At 33.9% G+C, this 12,036-nt stretch overlaps 1 long non-coding RNA gene across 1 annotated transcript; it reads right to left on the bottom strand.

The window, feature by feature from the left end:
- Positions 1-349: 349 nt before the first annotated feature.
- On the bottom strand, positions 350-5,719 carry LOC116871924. Its single transcript, XR_004383566.1, has 3 exons — positions 5,623-5,719; positions 3,699-3,875; positions 350-465 (listed from the first exon to the last, which is right to left on the bottom strand). It is a non-coding gene; the product is annotated as an uncharacterized LOC116871924 (long non-coding RNA).
- Positions 5,720-12,036: the final 6,317 nt, after the last annotated feature.

The raw sequence follows: 12,036 nt of genomic DNA, 5'->3' as shown, positions 1-12,036 counted from the left end.
AGAAGTAGGAGAAGAAGAAAAAGGAGAAGGAGAAAGAGAAGGGGAAAGGAGGAGGAGGGAAGGATGATGTTAGAAACTTAGCTTCTTGTGCAAACCTCTGGTACACAGCTTTGTGTTGACCTAATTATTTTCCCAATTTTCCCAAATAGGCTGCAAGGAGATCAGAAAAGGTGTTTTAGTTATGTTTGTATATCAGATTGCCAGGAACATGATAGATATTTAATATATGTAAATTAACTGGAAATATTTAAATTAAAAATCCTTCATAAAGAATATTTGCTTACACTTAATGCAAAGAACTGCAAAATTTTACCTAGAGAAATGGAATTTTACCAAAAAGATATTTGGACATTTGTTCTCTTTTTTATTGCCATAGTAACAACATACTTTTTAGCGTGTCCTTATAATATTCACCAGTTCTCCTCTTTGCTGTTTTTAAAAATAGGAAGAAAACACACTGTCCATCTGGAAAGAAAAGAAAATAATAAATACAGCATTAAATATCATTTAAAATAATATGTGCAATTATTTTTACTGGGTGTCACTAAAAATTTTTACTGGAGAGCACTAAAAATAAGAAATGATGTATTTTATGGTATAATATCCTTAGTCTGAAAAACTCCTGGGAACATCATGACCTCTCATATGTATTAACTACTCAACATGATGATTTTGAGGTTTTATGACTCTATTTTTTTTAAGAAACACGGTGACATAGGCATTGAAATTTTCTTTTCTTTTGATAATGTCATGAACGTCATGTTATCTGTAGATATTAAGTATCCTTTCTGTAATGTCCTGTCTCATAAATTTATCAGACCAATACAGCTCTTCTCTTCAGGTCACATCCATCAAAACTTACACCAACTAATATTAATATATGTTGGTTGCATCTAATTTGCTATGTGTCTGACTTGCAGAACTACTTCTCATTTTAGTAACATATATAAAATAAAAACAGTTGGATTTAGTTTATGAAAAAGACTGATTTGGCCATATATTTCACAAAGAAAAAAAGGCAAGTATCCATGGGGTAGTAAAGGAAGGGAATGAAAATTTGTTAAGTGTGTGTATGTATATTCATATATATATATGTGTGTGTGTGTGTGCATACGTGTGTATATGTTTATGTGCACAAATATGTGTGTTGTGCTATAAATGAAGATATATATACACTAATAAGCACAGATATTAATAGTATGAGACTAAGGGCTAATAATCCACATAAATAATTATCCATCTTGTCAATAGAGCAAATGTTGCCCTATTTCAGTGAAGGCAAGAAAAAAAAAGGGGGGTTATTATGTGTTCATTTATATTCTAATGAAGAGTATCTCCTTTTAATAACTTTAACCAGAGTCATTGACTAACCAAGTTCAAGGAGAGAAGTATCAGTATATGTTAGAAAGCCCCAAGATTATGGAGCTAGGAATAGTAACACTTGACCTTGTGCAGGTTTCATAATTGGTTCATATATCAAGTGTGAATGATAATGTTTGCAACCTTGTAGCATTATTTGTTATGCAAATTAACTGGAAAAGAGTTTATATAGTGATCAGAAGATGCTATGAGATTAAGGAAAAAAGAGATTGAATTCTTTGAGAATAAATCATAGTCTCCAATACTGCTGTGGCTTTACTTTAATGCCACTTTCAATATAGACATAAAAGGAAGTTGCTTACACAATATGATTTGAAAGGTACTGAAAATGCTTATCCTTTCCTTACAAAAGGTTATCCCACAACAGCAGTGATAATATAGGAAATTTTCATACAGATCATTTAATTTCTTGGTTTCAAGCCCTTGTAGGCCCTAATAAATTGATAATTCCTTACATTTGTGTTATCTCTTGAAATTTTCAAAACATTTCTACATGTTATCTTTTTTTAATTTTTAATTTAATTTAATTTTATTTTTTAAAAGATTTTATATTTTATTTGACAGACAGAGATCACAAGTAGGCAGAAAGGGAGGCAGAGAGAGAGAAGAGAAAGCAAGCTCCCCAAGGAGCAGAGAGCCTGATGTGGGGCTCGATCCCAGGACCCTGGGATCATGACCTGAGCCGAAGGCAGAGGCTTTAACCCACTAAGCCACCCAGGCGCCCCCATGTTATCTATTTTAATCTTCCCTCTGACCTGTAATTTAGGCATTTAAAAGATAATTATATTCACGGGGTGCCTGGCTGGCTCAGTTGGTAGAGCACGGGACTATCTCAGGATTGTGAGTACAAGCTTCATGTTGGGTGTGGAGCCCACTTAAAACAAAAACAAAAACAAAAACAAAAACAAAAACAAAAAACAAAAGTTATTTCAGTTGCAAGCCTAGTCCTGGTCAGACCCAAGAGAAGAGCTCAGTGCTAGATTGCACTGAGCGTTGGCACTGGTCTCCTTCACAAAGCCACAGCTGACTGAAAATTTTATCTGGGACAGTTTTCTCCCATGAAGAATTTAAGGCAAATTTAATTAGCTCTTATCGGCAAAGATAAATTCCCAGGTAAATGGGCATAGGGAGATTATGATGGGAAATTGTATCAAGAAAATTCCGCATTATAAAGAACAAGGTCTGAGCGCAAGTGCAAATAGGAGGGTCAGTTACTGAGAATGAGCGCTGTGTTATCACCAGATACTCTGGAGCCAGGAAGGGCCTAAATGAGAATTAGTACAAACAGAGTCACTAAGAAACACTTAAGCATACTTTGTGATCTGGTTCTACTTGGAACTCATGTTTTTCTATTCCTTGACTTGCATTTTAAAGTTTAATCCTTTATTCAACAAACAGTTACACTGTATCAAGAATTGTTCTAGATCCTGGGAATGGGACTGTGAACAAAAAAAGAGGAAGAGTCCTGCTCCCCTGAAGACTAAATTATAGTTGGAAATATTAAAATGTTTAATAATCTGTTATCATCCTTTTTTTCCACCTACAGTCTCTCTATCTGTGATATTCTTCCCTTCCCTTCAGAAATCTTTAATATTCTGCTTAGTTTTCACAACTTTCAGGAAGCTTTTCTGATTTTTATAATCTGGACAATATTCCCATTTTATGTTTTACATTTACATTTAATATTACACTTAACACACACACATATATATTTATATATATTAATATACAGTTTATTATTATCAGTTTCTTTGTTGTTGTTTTTTTAGCTTAAAGGCAGGGTCTGGTCTTCTTTGCATCTATTTCACCCTTGTGAAACTCAACGTCTTACACACCTGCATGATACAGGTTTGTTCAGTGAAATAGTAAACTTCCTTTGCATATATGTACAAAAACTATCCTTGTTTTTTGCTGTTTTGATGATTGCATTTTGGTAAGTGTTATTTAAATTTTCCAGGTTGATGTTCTCCATTGATCAAATGATTAGATATCTGCAAAAATTCTACATAAATTTGAAACTGTGTAGACATGTTTTTCCCTGCTCTTAAAGATCCTTGAATAATGAAATATATAAATTAATTATATTAATAGAATGCTAAGAAAGCATAACATTCACAGTTAATGAAACTGTTCTGCCTATACCTTTAAATTCCCTGTATAGTAATAGTAAATTAAATTCACCTTCCACCTTCCTTTCCCCCAAACGAGAGCTAATGACTGACATTCTTGCTATCATTCTCAAAGATTTTGAGCAGAACATTAGTCCAAAGATAATAAAAAAAAGAACAAATTCCAAACCCATTAGGGAGAAAAATTACCTATGGAGCTGGAGTTGATCTGATATATCCAGCAAAATTGGGGATAGCAACTTGAATAATGATCCGGAAGACTGACAGAGTGATGGATAGACTTCTGTAAACCCATGGGGCTCGGAGGGGATTTCTTCGCTGTCTGTCTATAGTAGCAGCAACCGGCATGGTTTCTTTACTCTGCAGCTGACGTGTATTAGAATACAGATGAATTAACATGGACTTTTCTTCCTTTTCTCACTGTCAATTTTATTTAAAAAATGCACTGTTAGACATATACATTAAAGTCATGTTTTACTTAATAATTATCGCTTCCCTCTAATAATTATCCCTTCCCTCTGATTTGCTTCTTATATATAAACCCTCAGGAGGTTAGCAAGTTTTATTTTGTTCTGCTAAATGAACAGACACTTCAATAGCTACTCATAAAATCTGTTTGCTTACTCTTCACCTTTCCCTTCAGAGTTCTTGCTTAAAGATCAACGGTCCCTTTCCTCTTGCTAATAACCTTAGCTTCAGAAGTCGTGTGCAGGGCGGGCAGGTGAGCATACCTGCACTGACTTTGCTGCTCTGTGACTTAACAGTTGAGTGGTCTTAGCCAAGCTGCTTACCCTTTCTGTGTTTTCTCACTTGTGAATTCAATAACTCACAGTAATGTCATGAAGTTTGGATGCTAGTGCAAACATCATCTAGAACTCTGTAAGCACCCAGAAGTGTTCATTCCTTCCCCGTCCATGAGCATAGCCTTTTTTGGGACTGTGTTTTCACACTACTTATTTTATTCTTACAAACAGAGAGGAAACAAAGCATATAATCTAACCACAGTGTTATTCAAAAGAAACATAGCTACTAGCCCAAATTCACCTAGCTAGGAAGACCTTGAGACGATAATCTTTAAATTATAACAATTCTGGGTAATCTGGCTCTTACAATTCACAGAATTTTAGAGTAATATAAGAGAATAGATGGGGAAAAAAAAAAAAACAAAAACAAACCCAACAATACATTTTGATACCTAATACCTGTCGGGTTCTGTGCCAATTCCTTAGTTTTGCATTATTTTCAATAATCCCCATAGCAATCCTGAAGATACTTTTTCTAAGAGTAAATTTAGACTCACAAAGGTGAATTCATTTGCCATTGCTCACCCAACCAGTTCATGGTGAATATTAGATTAAAACCCAGGCGATCTTTGTGATCTTAAAATCTGTAGTCTTTCTATATTATCATGCTGCCTTCCATATTCAGAAGGATCTTAGGGATATTTACGCTTTCTCTTTTTAGATGGAGTGTGCTCTAAGGAAATCAACTTAAGGCAAGCCAAAGCTTATGTCCTATATGTTCATTACATTTTTTAGAAAACCTTTTTTGACCTATTATTTTCTTATTGCTATATATGTGTGTGTGTGTGTGTATATATATATATATATATATATATATTTCTTGTTGCTATATAGCTACCTCATATTTCAACAGTTTTTCTTTTTCCCTGAAATTTTTCATTATTGAGACTTAATGTCCTCAGATTTTATATGAAGAAGAAAGCATTGGGTTTTAGCCCTCATCTGACTTCTAGTGTGATATATAGTAATAACTAAATCAGTTTCTACCTCTTTCTTCTACTTGCTTATGTGATCAAGAATGCTAGTGGATGATTTTAAAGCACTCTGCTAATTATTAAGTGGCAAAAGTGGTCAAAACTGTATATATTTAATAAGACCCTTGACAGAACCACTTACAACTGCTTAAAGAATATATACAAAGAAATATGATCATTTAAAAAATATACATGCAATTTGTACTTTTTAATCAGAGAACCCATATTTCCCAGAGACTATAATTTTTTACTTGTCTCTAAAAGCCCACCCCCCTGTTCCTCCTCCTCCTCCTCCTCCTTCTTCTTTTTTTTTTTTAAATTTCCCAAAGTATTCACCTTTTCAGATCATCTACTCTTTGGGCTGACTGGCTTAGGAATCTTCTAGTTCTTCAAAATAATAGCCAAGAAGTTTGAATATACCCCTTTTCTCAGATTTGTGAAATATAACTGTCATAATGGCTGACTTTTAACACAGATGACATCATTTTAATCTCATAAAAGAATTTAGAATTCTGTCAATATGATAGAGATGCTAGAAGGTTTATTATCTATAAGAGGTTCCAAATGGATAAAACCAAACACAGTAAAAAGCTTATAAAAGATCTTAGGATGTCTTGAAACAACATTTTTGGTAACTTATTCATGATACCTCACAGAAATATACCTAGCCATGAGTAGAAGGCAAATTTATTTAGGAATGATCTGCCATTGAGGTTGGAAGCTATCAGCATTAATTCTTTACATGTAGCAACCCAAGACTAATTGTGCTATCTCTGCTTTAAAGGTACCTCTTGCTTCTTTCTTCCTCCTTTCTCCTAAACATTTTTGAGCTTTCTCAAACAAATGACACTAGTTAAAGTAAGATATCTCACTCAATATGATTTTTAAAAAGATTTTATTTGTTTATTTGACAGAGGACACAGAGAGAGAGGGAAAACAAGTGGGGGTGTGGGAGAGGGAGAAGCAGGCTTCCTGTGGAGCAGGGAGTCCAATGTGGGGCTCAATTCCAGGACCCCAGGATCATGACCTGAGCCAAAGGCAGATGCTTAATGACTGAGACACCCAGGCACCCCTCAATATAACTTTTGAAATTAATAATATAACATAAATTGAATGCTGAGAATTCAGTAAATGTTGTTCTTTTCTCTGCTTTCTATAAATTTTAGTGCAATGAATTTTTCAGTAATATGTATCAGTGTCCCAGCACAGAGTGAGGGCAGGGAGTCATGACTGTGATTATTTTTCTAGCTTGGCTACCACTCAGTATATGAGTTGATTCACTCATATCCATGCATAGATATACCACTTTATACATATGTGGTTATAGGAAGATTTAGATATGATTATATGTTAATGCTACTGAAAGTGCTTGTATATACTCCCTTCAACACATATGTCAGCTTATTCTAAGAAATCATAAATTATGGATTAGTTAGGATAATCACTTTTATCTTCAACTGTGATATTTTGTTCATTTCGTTGAACAGAGGTCTGTGTCAAAATTTTATATTTATGTAACTGCTTTCAGGTTTCAAATTTCACAAACATTTTTCTGTTTGATCCTTATATCTGCAGAAAGAAAAAGTCAATATTAGTAGTCTTTTCATTCTTTTCTTTTTATTTCTTTTTAAATATTAGTATTCTTTATTTATTTGAGAGAGCGAGAGAGAGAGGAAGAGTACACATACACACAGGGAGAGGGGCAGAGGCAGAGAATTTCAAGCAGACTTTCCTCTGGCAGGGAGCTCTACTCAGGGTGATCCCATGGCCCTAAGATCATGACTTGAGCCAAAACTGAGAGTTGGTTGCTCAACTGACTGAGCCACCTAGTCACCCCTAGATATGAGTATTCTTATTTTGGAAAAGGAGAAGAAGATAGAAGTTTATTTGAACCAATCAGTTTATTGGTGCTAAAGTAGTGAATAATTATTTTTATAACAAAGTTAATTTGCCAAATATTTATACTTAGAAAATTCATCAAAATACTTTTGTATGTAAACACATATGCTTATTTGCCATCATGCTGGGTATGTGTCAGAGGTGAATTTTGGATTTTTCTAGAAGATTCTTCACGAAATGGATGTGCAATATTATTATTGTTATAATCAGCAATAATTTTCTTTTCCTGTAGTATCAATATCTTCCTTCGGATTCTTTGTGCTGGTGAGATAACACACCATCCCTCTTGAGTAAAGCTGCAATCATTGCATATTCTGTGGAGAAAATGTAAGCTGTGAACAGATGAAAACTGCTGCTATGTTTTATCTGGCTTCTTAGAGATAAGCACTCTAAGGTCAAGATAAGGTTTTATGCTCCTGTGCTCTTTATTAATTGCTTTAAATTATGATAAGAGGTCAAAACATAAGGGTCCTTCTAATTTATTTCCTAATTATTATATATGTATGTCTGTGTGTATTTGTTATGTCTATAAACATATAATGTCTCAGAGGGAAAAAGGGGAAAAAAGTAATATACAATAAAATTTAAAGACAAGAAATGTGAAAAAGGAGACATGTTACTTTGACAGCCAGTAAAACATTTATTAAAGTATGATTTGAGGCCATGTTGGAGATAGTTGTCAGTTTGAAGAAGAAAAATCCAAAATCCATGAAACTATTTTGTTCACAGCCTTAAACAAACCTGAAATGTAAGATTAATTTTTATTTGCATAGAAATCCCATTACTCATATAATTAATGATAATTATGTCCTCTAAAGTTATGTCCTTTTAAGGATCACATTGATTTGTTTGTCCACAAATATCTAGCTAATAAGATACAGTTTGTCTCGCCTAATATATTTTCATGCTACTGTTAACATTATTAAATTTGTAATTTTGTTTTTTACGCTTGTGTTGCATTATATCTTCAGTTCTCAAAAATGGACCCATGGCTAAAATGTGGTTTACTGAAGCATAAAAAGTTATGAAAAGAGTAACATAAATAGTGCAACCCAAAATAACATCGTAAACAAAGAGTGAAGTGGTCTCTACTGGTGAATATGGAATGCAAATCTCTATATGCTGGGACATATAAATCTTCAAGTGTCACAACTTCACTTATGTGACAAGAAAAGAAAAGTGCAAATAGGAAGTATATTTATGAATATCTTAAAAAATTGAATTATATTTGACTGGAGATTAATTTGCCACAATTCCCCAGTTCATTTTCCATTATAAAGCCTTGTCAAACAGGGGCATAAATGTCTGGCAAGACTATTTCTTGAAGGATTAATTGATGTGTTCCCTCTGCTTCCCTGTGAAGTTTCCAGCTTGTACTCTGAGCAATATTCCACTCTTCTGAACTGCATGAGTTAGGGAAATTGCCCATTTAAGAAAAAAAAAAAAGTCTAAGATCATATAAGAAGGGAAGAAAAGAGAAAAGAAAGATGGGAGGAAATCAAGAGGGGAGCTAGAAGAGGAAGAAAAGAGAGGGCAGAGAAAAGAGGAAGGGCTTAAAAGCCCCCAATCTTTTCTAAAGAATAGGCAGACATGCATTTTTAGACATGCAAATAGCATGGATTTTGGATGTGTTGTTATTATTTTTGTTCCCAGTGGGGAGGCCCACCAAATGATAAACTGCAGCCCTCTGATTTGAACATCCAGTTTCAAAGAAGCTGTCCGACAACCTAAAGACTCTACCTTCATTTTGCCCACTCAGAAATGTCTTGTTATGTGTGACTGACCCACCATTCTGTAGTCTGTGGCACATTCTACATGCCCCCAACAAGGGGAACTTACACAAGCTGTCTGGTGGGGTAGTAGTGGTGATGTTGATACTCCCTTTGCAGGGGTGAGGGTTGAGGGAGGTGGTAATAATAATCTGGAAACTGTCATTCGATCTGGGGGTTCTATTTTCATGCAGTAACATTGATCAACTTTGTTGCTAGACATACCGAAGAGATCAGAAGTTGGAGCAGTATTTATGGTTGTACTCTTTATAGCAAAAGCAACTTAGAAAACTATAGTCAACTGCAATATTATTGAAAAATTTTACACTCATAGAGAAAGCAGAAGAAGCTAGGGTCGAAAATCTTTATCAAGCAATATTTTAGGATGATGCATAATATTAATTATGCATTAAAGAAAGAAGAAGAATTATGTGATAGGTGACTGTATGTATTTTGCTAAACAATAGAATGAAACCAACTGTGCAGGCTATGAATAAATTCTTGGCTTATACACTATACAGATATGAAGGAATTATACTTGATGGCTTTTTATTATGTTTATCAGTGAGGAATTCATGGTAAAGGATGAAAGATTATTTTATTTGGTTACATTTATTTTGTGACCTTGGCATTTTGGCTGTGGCCTTGCAAGAGGATTGAGAGAAAGAAGAGGGGTTATTTTGTGAACAAGTTTGGGTGTTTATTTTAATACTAATATACATACTATTTCAGTCAAAGTGAATATTTTGTGAACACTGATATGCTTTCTGACTTTGACTTCACATATGAAAAAGTACTAAAACTAGCAACAACAGTCAGAATGAAACAAGATAAAAACCTCAGGAAAAAAAATAGTAAAAAGAAGAAAAATAATTTACTTGACAGAAGTTCAAAGTAATGGTCAAAAGGATACTCACCAAACTGGAAAGGAAAATGTATAAACAGAGTGAGAATTTCAACAAAGAGATAGGAAATATAAGTAAATAACAAATAAAAGTCACAGAATTAAAGTACAATAATTGAACTAAAAATACACTAAAGAAATTGAGCATCTGACTAAATGAAACAGAAGAAAAGTTCAGTCAACTTGAAGACAAGGCATTAGAACTCAACCAATCAGAAGATGAGAAAGAAAAAAAGAATTTAAAAAGTGAAGATGGTTTAAGAGACTTTTGAGACAACATGAAAAGGACTGACATTGGCATTATAGGGCTCACATAATGGAAAGAAAGGGGGTAGATTACTTAATTGAAGAAAAAAATCAATGAAAACTTCCCTAACTTAGGGAAAGAAACAGCTATGTAGATCCAGTCAGTCCAGAGAGTTCCAAATAAAATGAACCTAAACACATTATAATTAAAAGACACCCAAAGTCATTCATATTAAAAAATCAAAAGTTAAGAAAAGAAAGAATCTTAAAAGCAACAAGGGAATAACAACTTGTTAGGAACAAAGGAACAAGATTATCAGTGTTTTTTAGCAGAAATTTTGGGGCCAGAAGGGTCCTCATGATATATTCAAGGGCTGAAAGAAAAAACTTCCAACCAAGAATACTGTAAATGTTGAAGTTATCACTGAGAACTAAAGGAAAGATGAAGAGTTTTCAAGACAAACAAAAGCTAAAGGAGTTCATCACCATTCAAATTGGAAACAAAGAACTTAAACTCTTACTATTTATAGGTGGCACGGTAATACACATAGAAAATCCTAAAGACTCCATTGAAAAACTGTTAGAACTAAAAAACAAATTTCATAAAATTGCTGGATATGTACTTTTTAAAATTTTTTAAAATAAACCACAGAAGTTATTTTTCATAGTTCTGGAGCTGAAAGTTCAAAATCAGGGTGCAGGCATGGTTGGGTGAAGCCCCTCTTGTGGATTGTAGACTTCTCATTTTATCCTCATGGTAGAAAGGGCAAGGATCCTTTCTCAGGCCTCTTTTGTAGAGAGATTAATCTTTTCTTTCTTTTTTTTTTTGAGTTAAAATTTTTTTTAAGATTTTATTCATTTATTTGACAAAGAAAGATCACAAATAGGCAGAGAGGCAGGCAGAGATAGGAGGAAGCAGGCTCCCTGCTGAGCAGAGAGCCTGATACAGGACTCGATCCCAGAACCCTGAGATCATGACCTGAGCCAAAGGCAGAGGCTTAACCCACTGAGCCAACCAGGCGCTTGAGACATTAATCTTATCTCCCAAAAGTCCATGTCCTAAAACCATCACACTGGGCATTGGGATTTCAATATATGAATAGGGGGGCACATATATTCAGTCTATAGCACATTCTATAAATTGTTGTCACTGTTTCTATTCACTATTGAACTACAGGTCCTGGATAGTACATTGAAAAGTTAAGTAAACAATAATTTGAGATTCCATTTATGACAGCATCCAATATATAAGGTCCCCAGAAATAGCAATATACAAAAATATGTTGTCTTCCTGTGCACTACTAATGAATGATCAGAAAAAGAAATTAAGAAAACTGTCCACTTACAATTGCATCAAAAAGACTAAAATACCTAAAACAAAACAAAACAAAACAAAACAAAACAAAAAAACCCAAAGAGATGAAAGGCATAGACACTGAAAAACATAAGACATTAATGAAGGAAAGTGAAGAAGACAGAAATAAATAGAAGGTTATTCCGTGTTCATGACTGAAAGGCCTGCAGACTGGCCTGCAATATATTTGTTACTGCTATGTGAACAGAGAAATACTAAAATTGAGAAGAAGAGTTTAGAATTATTTGCAGTAATTTCATGGTTATACAACAACATACTTCATGGAAGCCTGAAATCAGTGAAATCAGTTCACTGAGAAGGTTTAGACTGGTTTTGGTGAAGTTCATTTTGTGAAGTAAATTGACGGAGAGTGAGATGCTTATATGTCCTAGGATTACAGTTCAACATGTGGTATTTCAAATTTTATAAAGTGTAACTCAAAATGATACATAAATCAGAGAAAACTTATCATTTGTTTTTTTAATGACATTATTTCTAGGTCATTTTCTTTTGTGTTTTAATTGAAACTTGCTTTAAACTTATAGTTTAACAGTATTAGGTAAAATAAAGAAGTGACA

The sequence above is a fragment of the Lontra canadensis genome, unplaced genomic scaffold, assembly GCF_010015895.1.
Source record: "Lontra canadensis isolate GAN:19392208 unplaced genomic scaffold, GSC_riverotter_1.0 scaffold1, whole genome shotgun sequence".
Taxonomy (NCBI): Eukaryota; Metazoa; Chordata; class Mammalia; order Carnivora; family Mustelidae; genus Lontra; species Lontra canadensis.
Note: the sequence above shows the minus strand (reverse complement) of the source record. Positions and strands in the feature narration are given on the sequence as shown.